This window comes from Anomalospiza imberbis, chromosome 19 (assembly GCF_031753505.1).
Source record: "Anomalospiza imberbis isolate Cuckoo-Finch-1a 21T00152 chromosome 19, ASM3175350v1, whole genome shotgun sequence".
Lineage (NCBI taxonomy): Eukaryota > Metazoa > Chordata > Aves > Passeriformes > Viduidae > Anomalospiza > Anomalospiza imberbis.
The window spans coordinates 1936264-1948938 of NC_089699.1; positions in this window are offsets into that span (position 1 = coordinate 1936264).

The window sequence follows — 12675 nt, forward strand, 5'->3', positions numbered from 1 at the left end:
AAATTAAAAATTGCAAAAAATAAGCTCTGTGCTGGTCAATGAACAGCCAGTGAATGGAACTGGGACACATGGGAGTGAGGGGGAAAATGCAGTGAAAAAAAATAAATTGGAGATGTGAAGATAAGAAATGAGATCCATTCCAGGATCTCCCAGCTCTTACCAGTCACAGGTGAAGACATAAAAAGTGTGTTTGGAGAAGCTTGGAGCACAAACTGAGCAGGGAAATGTGGTTTGAGAGCATAAATTCATCTTTAAGAACAATCTTGGGATAGTTATAATTTGGAAAGCTACTTCAGATGTCTTAAATGGGAGCTGATAACACTAATTACTGATATCTGATCATTAAAATCTGCATAGAGTAATTAGGTCTGCAAAGAGGACATGGGAATTGTCTTATTGTTGTGCTGGGTTGTGCAAGGCCTTGAGGTAACAGAGAGAAATCAGCTGAAATATAAAATAATCGATCTTAACCATCCCCAAAGACACACATGGCTATCTCCATCAGTGCCAAGGTAAATCATTAATAAATTAAGTGTATGAAAAGAGATTTTGGTGGAGAAGAGGGGCTTGAACTTGGGGAAGTGCTTGTCACGAGCCACGCTTGTGGTGCTGGAGCAGCCCGTGTGCATTTCTGCCTTTCTAGCATTTCATGCCTGTTTTCACTCAAGTGTTTATTTCTATAAACAGACCTAACCTTAGAAAACAATATAATGACATCCTTCCTGGGGGAGCAGGGGGGCAGGAGTTTCCTCCAATTCCTCTGGAGCGTTTCCGCCGGGTTTTGATTTTCAATAATCTGAGGGGTAAACGGCCGCTTTTGAACTCTGCCCTCTGCCCTTTTTATTTGGCAACCTGGGCAAAGATCAAGCCCAGAGTCAAAAGTGTCAGCAAAAATGGCTGGGATTTGGGAGTGCTTCCCTTTAGGAAAGGCCTCGTGATTATGTTTACAGAATTCATTACAAACTCGGGGCCCAGATTAAAAGCAAATGTCTAAGTGTCCTGTGGGGAATTGCAGGCTTGGGGATGCAGCTTTCGAGGGATATGTGGCATCTTCAGGAGTTTGGGAGCACCCCCAGGAAAAAGGGGTGCTGGAGGTGAGGTGGGGATGTGGGGTCACTGAATGCACTGGAGGTAAAAGTGTGGGAAAAAAGAGGCAAAAAAAAAAGGTTTTGCCACTTTAAAACCGAGACTAAGAATGCAGGATGGAGCAACCCAAACTGGAGACACAGTTCTGGAAATATCCCATCATGGAGGAATCCCTGGTGAAGGGGAACCAATCCTGGCATGAAACTGGGACAGTCCAAGGCAGAGAGATTTCACCAGACAACGTTGAAAACAGCACTTTATCAAAATCTGAACTTTTAGAACAGATTTCACCAGACAGTGTTGAAACCAGCACTTTATCAAAATCTGCACTTTTAGAACAGATTTCACCAGACAAGGTTGAAACCAGCACTTTATCAAAATCTGCACTTCTAAAACAGAGAGATTTCACCAGAAAATGTTGAAAACAGCATGGTATCAAAATCTCCACCTCTAAAGATAGAGAGATTTCACCAGAACATGCTGAAAACAGCATTTTATCAAAATCTGCACTTGTAATCCCCTTCTGAACACATGGAAGAGCCACTGAACAGCACGATTTACACAAAAGGCCAAAGCAGCTCCAGAGTTATTTATTCCCCAATCCCTGCTGCTCCATCCCAAGCCAGCAGATAAATTTTGCCATCCCACCTCCTGTTCCTGGTGCACCAAGGCCTCTGTGCCACAGAGCCAAGGCTCAAATGGATGCTCCAGGAGTGCCACATCCCTGTGGGTCATGGAATGGCATTTTTCATTTTGAATGAAGATCTGGGAACACCAGAGAAGCAAATAATTGAAATAAGTCCCTTTTCTTCTGCAAGAACCTCGTGGTAATTGCAGCTGACAGGGCTCCTCTGCAGCACTGGGGACTCAGGAAGAGCTGGAAACCATCTCAGAGCTGATTAACATGAGGTGTTATCACAGAGAGCTCCTCTCCACATCCAGCATCAGCCACAGGGAACTTGTGGACATTCACTGATTTGGGATGGGACGAGGAGGAAGGGGGTGAAAAGCAAATTGTTTGAAGTTGGTTCCTGAAATGGCTGGAGTTAACTTGAAGGGTTTTTTTGGTTATAACTATTTTGAGGCTGTCAGTTCAGAGTAATTCGTGACAGGATTTGGGGAATCAAAAGTTTTTTTAATTTTTTACTGAGGTTTCCAGGATGTCAGTGGTGAAGGCAGAGTTATTGCCAGTGCTTGGAATCCTTGGAACAAAACTGCTTTGGATATCCCTGACAAGCCAGACACAGGGAATGTCCTGAAAGGCCTCTTGGAATTTCCTTAATTACTGATACTACTGATTAACCTCTTGGAATTTCCTTAATTACTGATATCAGTAATTTCCTTAATTACTGAGATCAGAGAACCACAGGTTTGGGTTGGAAAGGACCTTAAAACTCATCTCATCCCCTGCCATGGACACCTTCCCCTATCTCAGGTTGCTCCAAACCCATCCAGCCTGGCCTGGGACACTTCCAGGGATGGGACAACCACAATGTCTAAAAAAAAAAAAAAACTAAATAAAAAATCATGCTACTTCCCATATTTAAATTCTTCTGCACAACCCCTAAGCACCACAGACCAATGTGGAACCGAAGCATCACCTCAGTCTGGATTTTTCTCCAACTTGTGCTAAAAATCTCTCCCCATTTCCCCCAGTTTGGCAACTTCAGCGTTGCCTTGAACGTTTTTGATTTCATTTAAGCAAAATGGGCAATGGTAGAGCCCCGGGGGGCTCTTTAATGGGTCACTCATCCATCAGGTTCCTGGGCCAGGGGCTGCCTGGTCTTTGTGGGCTGTTTGTGCTCACACAACGTCCCTGCAGCTCTCCCCAGAGCTGCTGGGAAATGGCCAACAATTTCCAAAGATATCTTTGGATTTCACTTCAGCCTGGCTGTCAAACTCTGTGTATTTTTCCAACGTCAAACAGGTTTTAAGATGGAGGAAGGAGATAATGGGATGATAAAAAGGCTCGAGCATTTTAAAGGTAGCTTTTAAAACATTATACACAGCACAGGAGAATTGACTTTTCCCCAGATTTGCAGCAGAACACGTGCTCAGAGTGGGCCAGGAGCAGGTTTTCATAAAGAAAATATATGTGAACATGTCCCTACTGCACATGAACAACACCCACCCCACCATGTGGTGCTGCATTTTTGTTGGTTTTATTTTTTTCCTCTCCAAGGCGTATTTTCAACTTTCTTTTCTATCAGCTTGTAAAACATGATTTTTATTCTTCCTTTAATGGCCTGGGCTAATTACTCCCGGTGACCTTTGACCTTCAAGTGCCTTCATTTATGGTAGCACATTCCTTTCAACAGAAACATATTGGGTTTTTTTACAGGGTGCTGATGCCTGGCCTGGCAGCCCAAAGCTCCAAACCCAACAGCCTCCATGGAACAGCCTCGTCTGGGAGCCAAAAGCATCACCCAGCTTTCTCCTAAACATTCTGAAAGTTTCACCTGGGCAGAAATACCCAGATTTCTTTCCGTATTAAGATTCTGACACTAATTTGTCAGGGAAAATGGCTAAATCTGGGAAATGGGAAGGCATGGCAATGGAGCAAAGATTAAAAAAATCTGGTACAGAAATCCCTGGAGGTCCAAGGACAGATTGGAGCAACCTGGAATAGTGGAAGGTGTTCCTGCCCATGGCAGGGAGTGGAAAAAATGAGTTTTAAGGTCTCTTCCAGCCCAAACCATTCCATGATTGTCTGGGTTTAATGCACCAAATTTCTGAGGAGGGCTGGCTCTGTTGGTTCAGTGACACAACACATTCTAATTTCATTTACTGAGGATTCCCTGCATTATTTCCGCTCATTATCACACTATAGGGAAGACTTTTAGTGCTCATCCCTTCCCCAAACAGAATTTTGCTCCTGAGGATTTAAAATCCAGGCAGAAAAAAAAAAATTAAAAAAATTATTTTTTAAAAAAATATATATAAAATCCAGGCATAGCCTGAGGTTAATCCCAAAACTAGAATTCAGCAAGAATATTCTGCTGGAAAGATCATAAAGCAGTTCAACCAAATGCATGGAAGTAAAAAAAAAAAAAACAACAACAACAAAAAAAAAAAAAAAAAAAAAAAACCCAAAAAAAACCCAAAATCCTGAAGGATTGTGTGCAAACAAGGAATTAGGGATGGGCTTAAGGCTGGGGAAATTGGTTGGGTTGAAATTTATTCTTTCTGTCTTAACCTCTCTCTGATCTTGGACAAATTGTTCAAAATTTGCACCTGGAAATTGCTGAACTTTCTGGCCTAATTCAGAAAATCACAGGAGCCCCATATTAACATAAAATTTAAGTCTGTTCAGAAAGATCCTTATGCACGTGTCAGAGCTGAACTGGGGTTCCTGTCCCAGATTTTTTATGTAAAAACCTTGTGTGAGGAGAGGCAGGAACATTAAATACATCAAATCTGCTCAAACACTGCTGCAAGCACAGGAAAACCCAGCCAGGCAGTTTCTAAGTGGATATGATGCAGTGCGAAAAAAAGAGAATTATTCTTTGTCAATCACCCTTTACCCTGAAACTGCCAAGCAAACCCAAAGAATGTTTTTGGTTTTTTTGTGGGGATTTTGGTGGGTTTTTTTTTTTTTTTTCTTTTTTTTTTTTTTTTTTTTTTCTTTTTCCCAGAGTTGCCCTCAGTTGAACACCGAGGAAAGAAGAGGAAGAGTCACCCAGAAAATGAATGTACTCCTAGGTGTTTTGCAGTAGTTACATCGTTTTCCTGATAAGCCTTTAAGCTTTTGGGTTATTTTTCTTGGGTCTTTTTGGGTTTTTCCTCCCTCCCCTGCACTAATAGAGCCTCTCAGAGCGAGCCCATTTACTCGCTCCGTTGTCAACGCATCTGGACATCTTGTCAAAACAATATAATTTTACTTTGTAACTTTCTGACACTGGTATTTATTGCACCTGTCTCTGCTCATGATTTATGACTTGTCTGGTGAGTATTACTCCACAGCCCCGAGTTTACAATACCAGATAAGTGAAGCATTTGAAGTCCCGACTGGGCTGCAGATTTAGAGATGGAGATTTGTCTCCCCTCCTCCAAAAAAAAAAGGGAAATTAAGATGAGCGTTTTTGCCCATTTTTCTGGGTGGTAAAAGTCAAGAGCATCAAAAGTTCTTTGAAAAGAGGAAGGGGGGGAAAAAGAGAATAATGGCGCTGTGTCTATTAGGAGTGAAATGATATTTGCTTTGCAGAGGAGGTGGTTGTTTTAGGTAATCAATATCTGATTATCTGGGCAGCATTTTAACACTCGGGACTGTGTTGGTGCTGAGGACATCAGCATTATGCAAATGCCAGCATTCAGAAGTATCCATCGGCCTGACAGTCTGAATTATTATTTGTAACACATGTTTTTGGGATAAAATTCACTCCTACTTAACACTGAAACACTGGGGCCAAATATATAAAATCTAAACTTCACCTGCCCGAGCATCCCCACTGAACACAGTGGCTTTATTCACTCACAGGAGAGTGAAGGAGAAGCTGTTGTAGATATGAGTTTAACTATTTGATAAAAGTCACACTTTTACCTTGTAAATAACCCCATTTTGCTTTTGTCCTTTCCTTTTAGAAAACCTAAATTTGAGGCCTAAATAACTTGACAGTATCCCTAAAATATACTGCATTTTTGCAAGGAATTTATTATTCTATTGCTGTTAAAGTAGGACTTTCATATTTCCTAGATTTCAAAACAAATCTGGCCCCCCTCCCTAGTCCAGGTCCTTTTCCAATCTGGTTTCATTGCAGAAGGAACACAAAAGCATTGGAACAGTTTGGTTGTTTCCATGGAAGTCATGGAAGAAACCTTCCCATAAATGTCCTCCAAGCCAAAGCGACCTGTGAAAGTGGGAATTCAGGGAATTCCCTGAATTCCCAAGCCGGGGAAAATTGTTCTGTAAACGTTTTCATTTGTCCAAATTTCCTTGGATTGAAGAGGTGCTGGACAGGGTTTGTTATTCCAAAGCCCTTGGGGTCTGTATCAGTGAGATTCCCCTTGGTAGGAACTGGGGGGAAATCAGGAGCTTTAAGGTCTGGAAGGAAAACTCCTTGGGATTTTTATCAGTGGCATTCCTGCACTGATCCTGTGAAAGGAACTGGGGGGAAATCAGGGAATGTGAGCTTTGGAGGGGAAACTCCTTGGGATTTTATCACTGGGATTCCCTTCACTGATTCTTTGATAAGAATTGAATGGAAATCAGGGAATGTGAGTTCTGGAAGGAAAACTTTGGATTTCTATCAGTGGGATCGCTGCACTGATCCTTCAATAGGAATTTGGTGGAAATCATGGAGTGTGCGCTCTGAAAGGAAAACTCCTTGGGATTTCCATCAGTGGGATTCCCTGCACTGATCCTCTGATAGGAACTGGGTGGAAATCAGGGGCTTTAAGCTCTGGGCAGCTCTAGAAGCAAAACCCAGGGATTTTTTTTCCCAAGTATTTTTCATTGTTCAAGTCGAAAATGAAACAGAAAGTCCCTCCTTTTTTTTTTTGCAGGATTCATGGCAAATGCTAATCTGTAACATCGCGGAACTATCCTGCTGGAATATCATGGAAAAGAGAGAAAATCCTCACTGTCCAAGGCTGGTCCTTCCCAAAGCAAAGCCTACCGTGTCTGTGGCAGCCCGGGCTGCCTCTCCTGCCCCAAACCTCGCACATTCCCGGCTCCTTTGATGGATTGCCAAGGAAAACACCGGGCAGGCATCAACTGTGCTGTTGCCATGGCGATGGAGCACGCGGGGCAGTGGGAGCAGCGATTTCCATCAACAGGACTTTAACAAAAGCCTTGATTCAGCGGCTAGCCCGGGGCTTGGATGCTCCTGGGCTTTAGCAGGAGCCCAAAAATGGGGAATTTACTCCTGAGCGGGCTGAGAATTTCCAAATCTTGATTCCTTCAGGGAAGAAGGCACAGCCCTGCTTTTTTTTTTCCTGGTCCAAGAGTGACCTTTTTAATTCTTCCTTGCCCTTTAAAATGGGATATACCAAGGCTGGCTCTAAGAGTGGTATTAATGGCTAATTAATAGCTAATTAATTATCTATTAGCTAATAATCAGCAGTAATTAATGGCTAATGTGGAGATATCTCCAAATGTAGGTTCAGGGGATCTGTTTGGATTCTCCCTCACCAAAATTGCTGCTTTAAAACACTGCAGAAATCCCTCACATGTTCTGATATTTGCCCTCTCAGAGGACAGAATGTCTGTACATAAAGCTGATTAGATTTATGTTTGTTACATGTTAAATTGCATCTTTTTATCATCTGAGAGCCTTTTTTGTGCTCGAAAGGGCTGAAATACAGAAGATTTTGACAGAGAAAATAGAAAAGTGAGAGATTTCCAAAATCTCCTCACCCACAGAATTGTGCATTCATTTCTATTTGAATTTTCAGCAATTTGACTCAGTCTTCGAGGTCTTTTCCAATGAAATGATTCCATGATTTCTGAGTCAGCCTATCCCGAAACACTTTCAAATTTTTTTCCACTCACAATGGAGCATTTTGTGGGACAATTTATTGTGTTTGAGCTGATGTGAAGCTGTCCTTGCAAGTCAGAAGTGGCTATTTCAGGTTTAAAAGCTGAACTTTGGGGTTTCATGGCTGAGTTTTCCTCTGAGGTGATGTGCACGGGACTGCTGCATTTAGAAAGAAAAACTAACATTTGATTATCTTACAGAGCCCTGAAGGCAGAATGAAAATGATGTTAAAATAAGAAACTTCCAGATTGTTTACAGATTTCCATCCAACGAGAAATAAATTTTCAGTCACTTAGAGCAATTAAATTACACATCCTGATAAACAAGCAGGAATTAAGTGAAATTTTATACAAAGTTTAAATGAAACTCAGATCTCTTCAAGCCTGTCTTGGGAGGCTTGGTGAAACACCACCCATTAATGGTTCTTTATGTTCTGAAAATTAAAAAGTTCTCTTCTAGAAGTCAGAAAGAAATTGAGTTTCTGTTTAATTATGGCAATGATGGCACAAAAATACTGCATTTTTGTTTATTGTTGTTTGACCAAAAATACTGAATTTTTGTTTATTGTTGTTTGACCAGGTAGGCGATGGGAGACACTATCCCTGACCTTCAGGAAAGAAGAACAATTGGAGTAAACACATTCCCAACAGGTCAAGGTGGTAACAACCAACAGCTGGAAGGGATAGAAAACTTCAACCTTCAGTCCTTACAAGGGGCTGAGCTGTTCCATGGACAAGTTATTCCAAGATTCTGCACTGTGTGGAAATCCTTAATCCTTCCTTGAAACAAATGCCAGTGGATATTGATAAAACTCCTGGCAGATTTGCTTTGCTTCAGCTCACCCTGTGTTACCACTGGGATGGGGAAAGAATTCCAATCCGGAATGCTCACGGCATTCAAAATAGAAATGGTGTATGGAATATGGAATATGGGATTTTGCTGTAATCCTCAGCAGGGCTGGACTTGATCCAGTGTACGAGGCCTGGTGGAGCTTTCACTGCAATTAAAGCAGAGCATCCAGGCCCCCATCTGGAACTGGCAGCTGCTCCTGGACACATCTGGCAGGTCTGAAACTCCTCACCAGGCTGGCCAGTTAAATCCAGCTGGTCTGAGGGTCTGGGAGCTCAGGATGGGATCTGAGAGGGAGAACATCAGGCAAGTCCCAGACATTTTGGCTCTGCTGTCTTGATGAGCTGGCTCTCAGTGGATTCTGGTTCCATTCACACCCTCTTCCAGGTAGGATAAATTATGCAAGCCCACAGCCCTTCATTTCTCCTGGAGATAATGAGCACGAGTCAATTCTTTCCATAAAAACCAGGGGAAAATCACATTGCTGCTCGTGCTTCACCAACTCAACCCTTGGGTTGCCAAGCCCGTGACATCATCACTGGCAACATCCAAGGCTCCAGATTAGAAGTAGCCCAATGACATCACCCTGCCTGAGTCTATCTAACAGATGGTTTCTGTATATTGTGTAATTTTAGATCATTATTCATGCTTTGGGTCGGTATAATTCAGGAAGTGCAAAAATTGCCAAGAAAAATTGACCTGGAACTAGTTCAAAGCGACTCAATAATTTTATTGATTAGACTCCTTAGCTTTCATTTTGCAGCAGAGCCATCATGAATCATCGATACACAACAATATCTGAATCACTTCTCCCCGAGCTGAATTAAGTGCTCCAAAACAAGGTAAGCTTTGAAGGCCTTCGAGCTGTTGGAAAACAAGATAGCCCAGATGATTTGCTGGCCAGCCCTGAAAAGGGGCCAGGAGCTATTTACTGAGGCAAGGGGTTTGTTTGAACTGGAGTTTTATTTATTTTCATATTTTACTTGTTGACTTCATCTCCGCCTTCAGCTCAAAGGCTCGGCAGGGACGTGTTTGAACCAACGAGAACGTGGGCCAGAAAGAGCCTTCTGAGAGGCCTCAGCAGGCACTGAGATAAAGCCCCAAATCCTGGTGGAGGAAGGGGGAAAAAATAAAAGGAAGGGGGTAAAAAATGTTGGGGAGGCTTTTTATTTCAGAAGTTTAGGTTGAAGGGCGGCCATGCAGAAAGCTCCGGGTGAGGAATCTGCGGAGGGCAGCGGGAGGGAAGCACTCAGGGGTACCTTTGGGATGTGCCACGGGGAAAAGGTTCCTTTGTGAGCCACCCCAAAATCAGCTTGAATCAGGAATTTGAGAAAATCTTTAAAATTGGGGATTTTCTTAAGAGAAAACTTCAGAAAAAGCACAATTTTCTCTCAAGTTACTCCACCAACAACTCCCAGGTGTCTTCTGCCTCCAAAACATGTCCTGAGGGTGTCTTTGGGGATATTGGAACAGGTCCCCTGTAGTGAATCCCTGAATGCCTTAAGGAACGTCCCGCACCCGTGTTACCAGTGTTAAACAGGACTAAAGCAGAACACAAGGATTTTGGATGGGAAGAGAGATCAAGTCTGGATCACAGGAGGAACTGGAAGCAGCTCAGCCCCTTCCTGGTTATTAGAACACAAGCAGATCCTAAAAAAATCTCAGCCTTGCAGGAACATCTGAAGGAAATATCCCAGTCTTGGCAGTCATTTCTTGCCATGGACGTGCTGATCCCAATTTACTGGGCCTGGGAAAGCATCCTGGGAAGGAACACTGGGAATTTACAGAAACCAAAGGCGTTTGAGCCTGGTTCATCCGTGGACTGCTCCATGATTTGGCCCAGCAGAAATAAACCACGTCTGGGGCTTTCTCTTTCAGGAAAAGTATAAAATCAGAGACTTTCTGAGCCTTACTTTCCCAGTTCCTCTGGGATCTGACTTGGTTCTCTGGCACAGCTTGCACTGAGTGTCCTGGTGGCTGTGGAGGTACCAACTGGGGCTTGGAGAAAGTGGAAGAAGAAACAATTGAAATAAAAAGATCTGAGTTCAGTTTTTAGACTCTATTCCTCATCATAAGCAATGCTGCAATAATGCTCTTGTACAAATGTGCAGTCTTTTGGAAAGGGAAAAAAGATACACCAAATGCCAGGTTTGTCATTTAGCTCCCTGGAATTTTCCTTTTCATTGAACAGGATAAACTATTGGGTTGTAAACAGGGTACCTTGACTGTCCTGTTTTCAAAATAAAAGATTAAAAATCCTTCCTGATAGCAAGCTCTTCTGTAGACTGAAGGATTTTTGCCTTAGATTTTTAGGAACCTCTTACCCTAACCAAAAAATCTTTAACCTGTCCAATACCTACAATTTTCATGCCCCTGGTGATCTCATTTCATCTTTTACTTGATGGCCTCTCACTAAAATAATCTGGCTTGCAATTCTAATATTAAGGGAAGACATCCTTGTTTAATTAAAAAAATAATTAATGGGGGAAAAATCTGACCTTGCCTTTCCAGTCTGAGAGGGCTTTTCCAACCTGAAGGATTCTGTAATTCTACCAGCTTTCTTTATTCCTTCATTTTATGCTGGTTTTAAAACACAGAAACCCATTTGTAGACAATATTAATCTTATAAGCTCAAACTTATTCTCCTGGTGATTTTCTTATCCAAATCTTTATGAAGATTAATCATAATAGCTATAAATGTGTCCTGAGAAAATATCCCCTCTTATCCTGTCTCCAGCAGGAGAAATAATGGAAAGATTATCTAAAATTAACATTTTTATTAAGAGTTAATATTGGTTACTGAGAAAAATTCCTAGTCTTCTGGTTTTTTGGTTATCTGGTTATTTATTTTCTATTATTTTGCCAACTGTTCCCCAGTAAGAAAACGCCTTTCCTCCTTCCTGATTTCAAGAGCCAAACAAGAAATCTGTGGTGATCACTCTGTAATTCTGTTTTCTTTCAAAGCTCGTGCATTAAGTACTTTCCCTCAAGCACTTCCAGGCTGGATCACGTCCCTGTCTGAACATCCCACTTCAGGAAGGGGGGAAAAGCCTGCTGACATTTCCCTTATCAGTTTTGAGAGGATTTTTACAGCATTTAACCCAGTGCATTGAGGAGACAGCCTGGATTTGGAGGAGGATGGCCACAGATAAGAAGCTTCCCTTGGCGCTCTTTGCCAAACCTCAGAACACGCTGAGGATTATTTGCTTTATTTAACATCCTCTCTTCATTTTCCTGCTCTTAAAGGAGAAAATCATGCTTGAGAAAACACTGAGGTGGTGTTATAGATGCTTTATACATCCCTAAATTTGCTGTTCCTAAGGAATCTGGGGAAGCTTTGGCCAGCTGGAAGAGGGAAGATGCTGTTGCCGGGTTCTCCAGCAGTGACCCTTGCACTGGAGCAGAGATAGATTGGCTGGAGCCAGGAGGGAGCACTTTGTCTCCCAAATCCCTGGCTGGAAGTTGGTTTTTCCTGCCAGCCTGCGATTGATTGAGTCATCACAGGTCAGCGATGGCTGTGGATAAATATTTCCTTGGAAGACATCAGCCTTTGGAAAGCAGCACAATAAATCCCAACCCTCTGGGCTCAGTCAAACCAAGCAGGACCTCTCTGGGCCCAGCTGGGGTGAGAGGAGGTTTGTGGCAGCCAAACTGACCCCAAAACCTGGAGACAAAAGTGAAATGTTTCATTTTCAGATGTTCAGCTCCCGAGGCGTTTGGAATTCTGCTTTATTTTTCCCCTGGGGGTTCCTTATCCCCACAAACTACTCCTCAATGCCCGAAACATTCCAGATTCACCTTCACCTTTTCAGGAGGGTCAAGGTGGAGACCACCAACTTTGTACCTGGATTAATACAGGGAAGTAAAGATGGTCCCCAAGCCTTGGCAATGACCTGCACCATCAACCTCATGCCTAAATAAAGGATTTGGGTGTAGACTGTCAACATCCAGAATATTTCCTGCAGCATTCCCAGCAAAAATCCTAGGAAAATGTAGAATCTATTAATTATGACTGAGGGAAATATTCTTGTGGAGGGAGTTCTCATTCATAGCTGGGCAGGAAGAAGGTTTGGAAGATGATTCTCCCTTTAATTCCTCTAATTAACCCCAATATTCACTATCAAGCCTGGTTATGGAGCAAAAAAATAAGATGAAATGTTGTTTTTCTAGACCTTTTTATTTTTGCTGGTAATGGATTAAAATAGTTGCCAGCTGTGCAAAGTTCTCATTATGCTCATTACTCATAATGCTCCTCACAATGAGA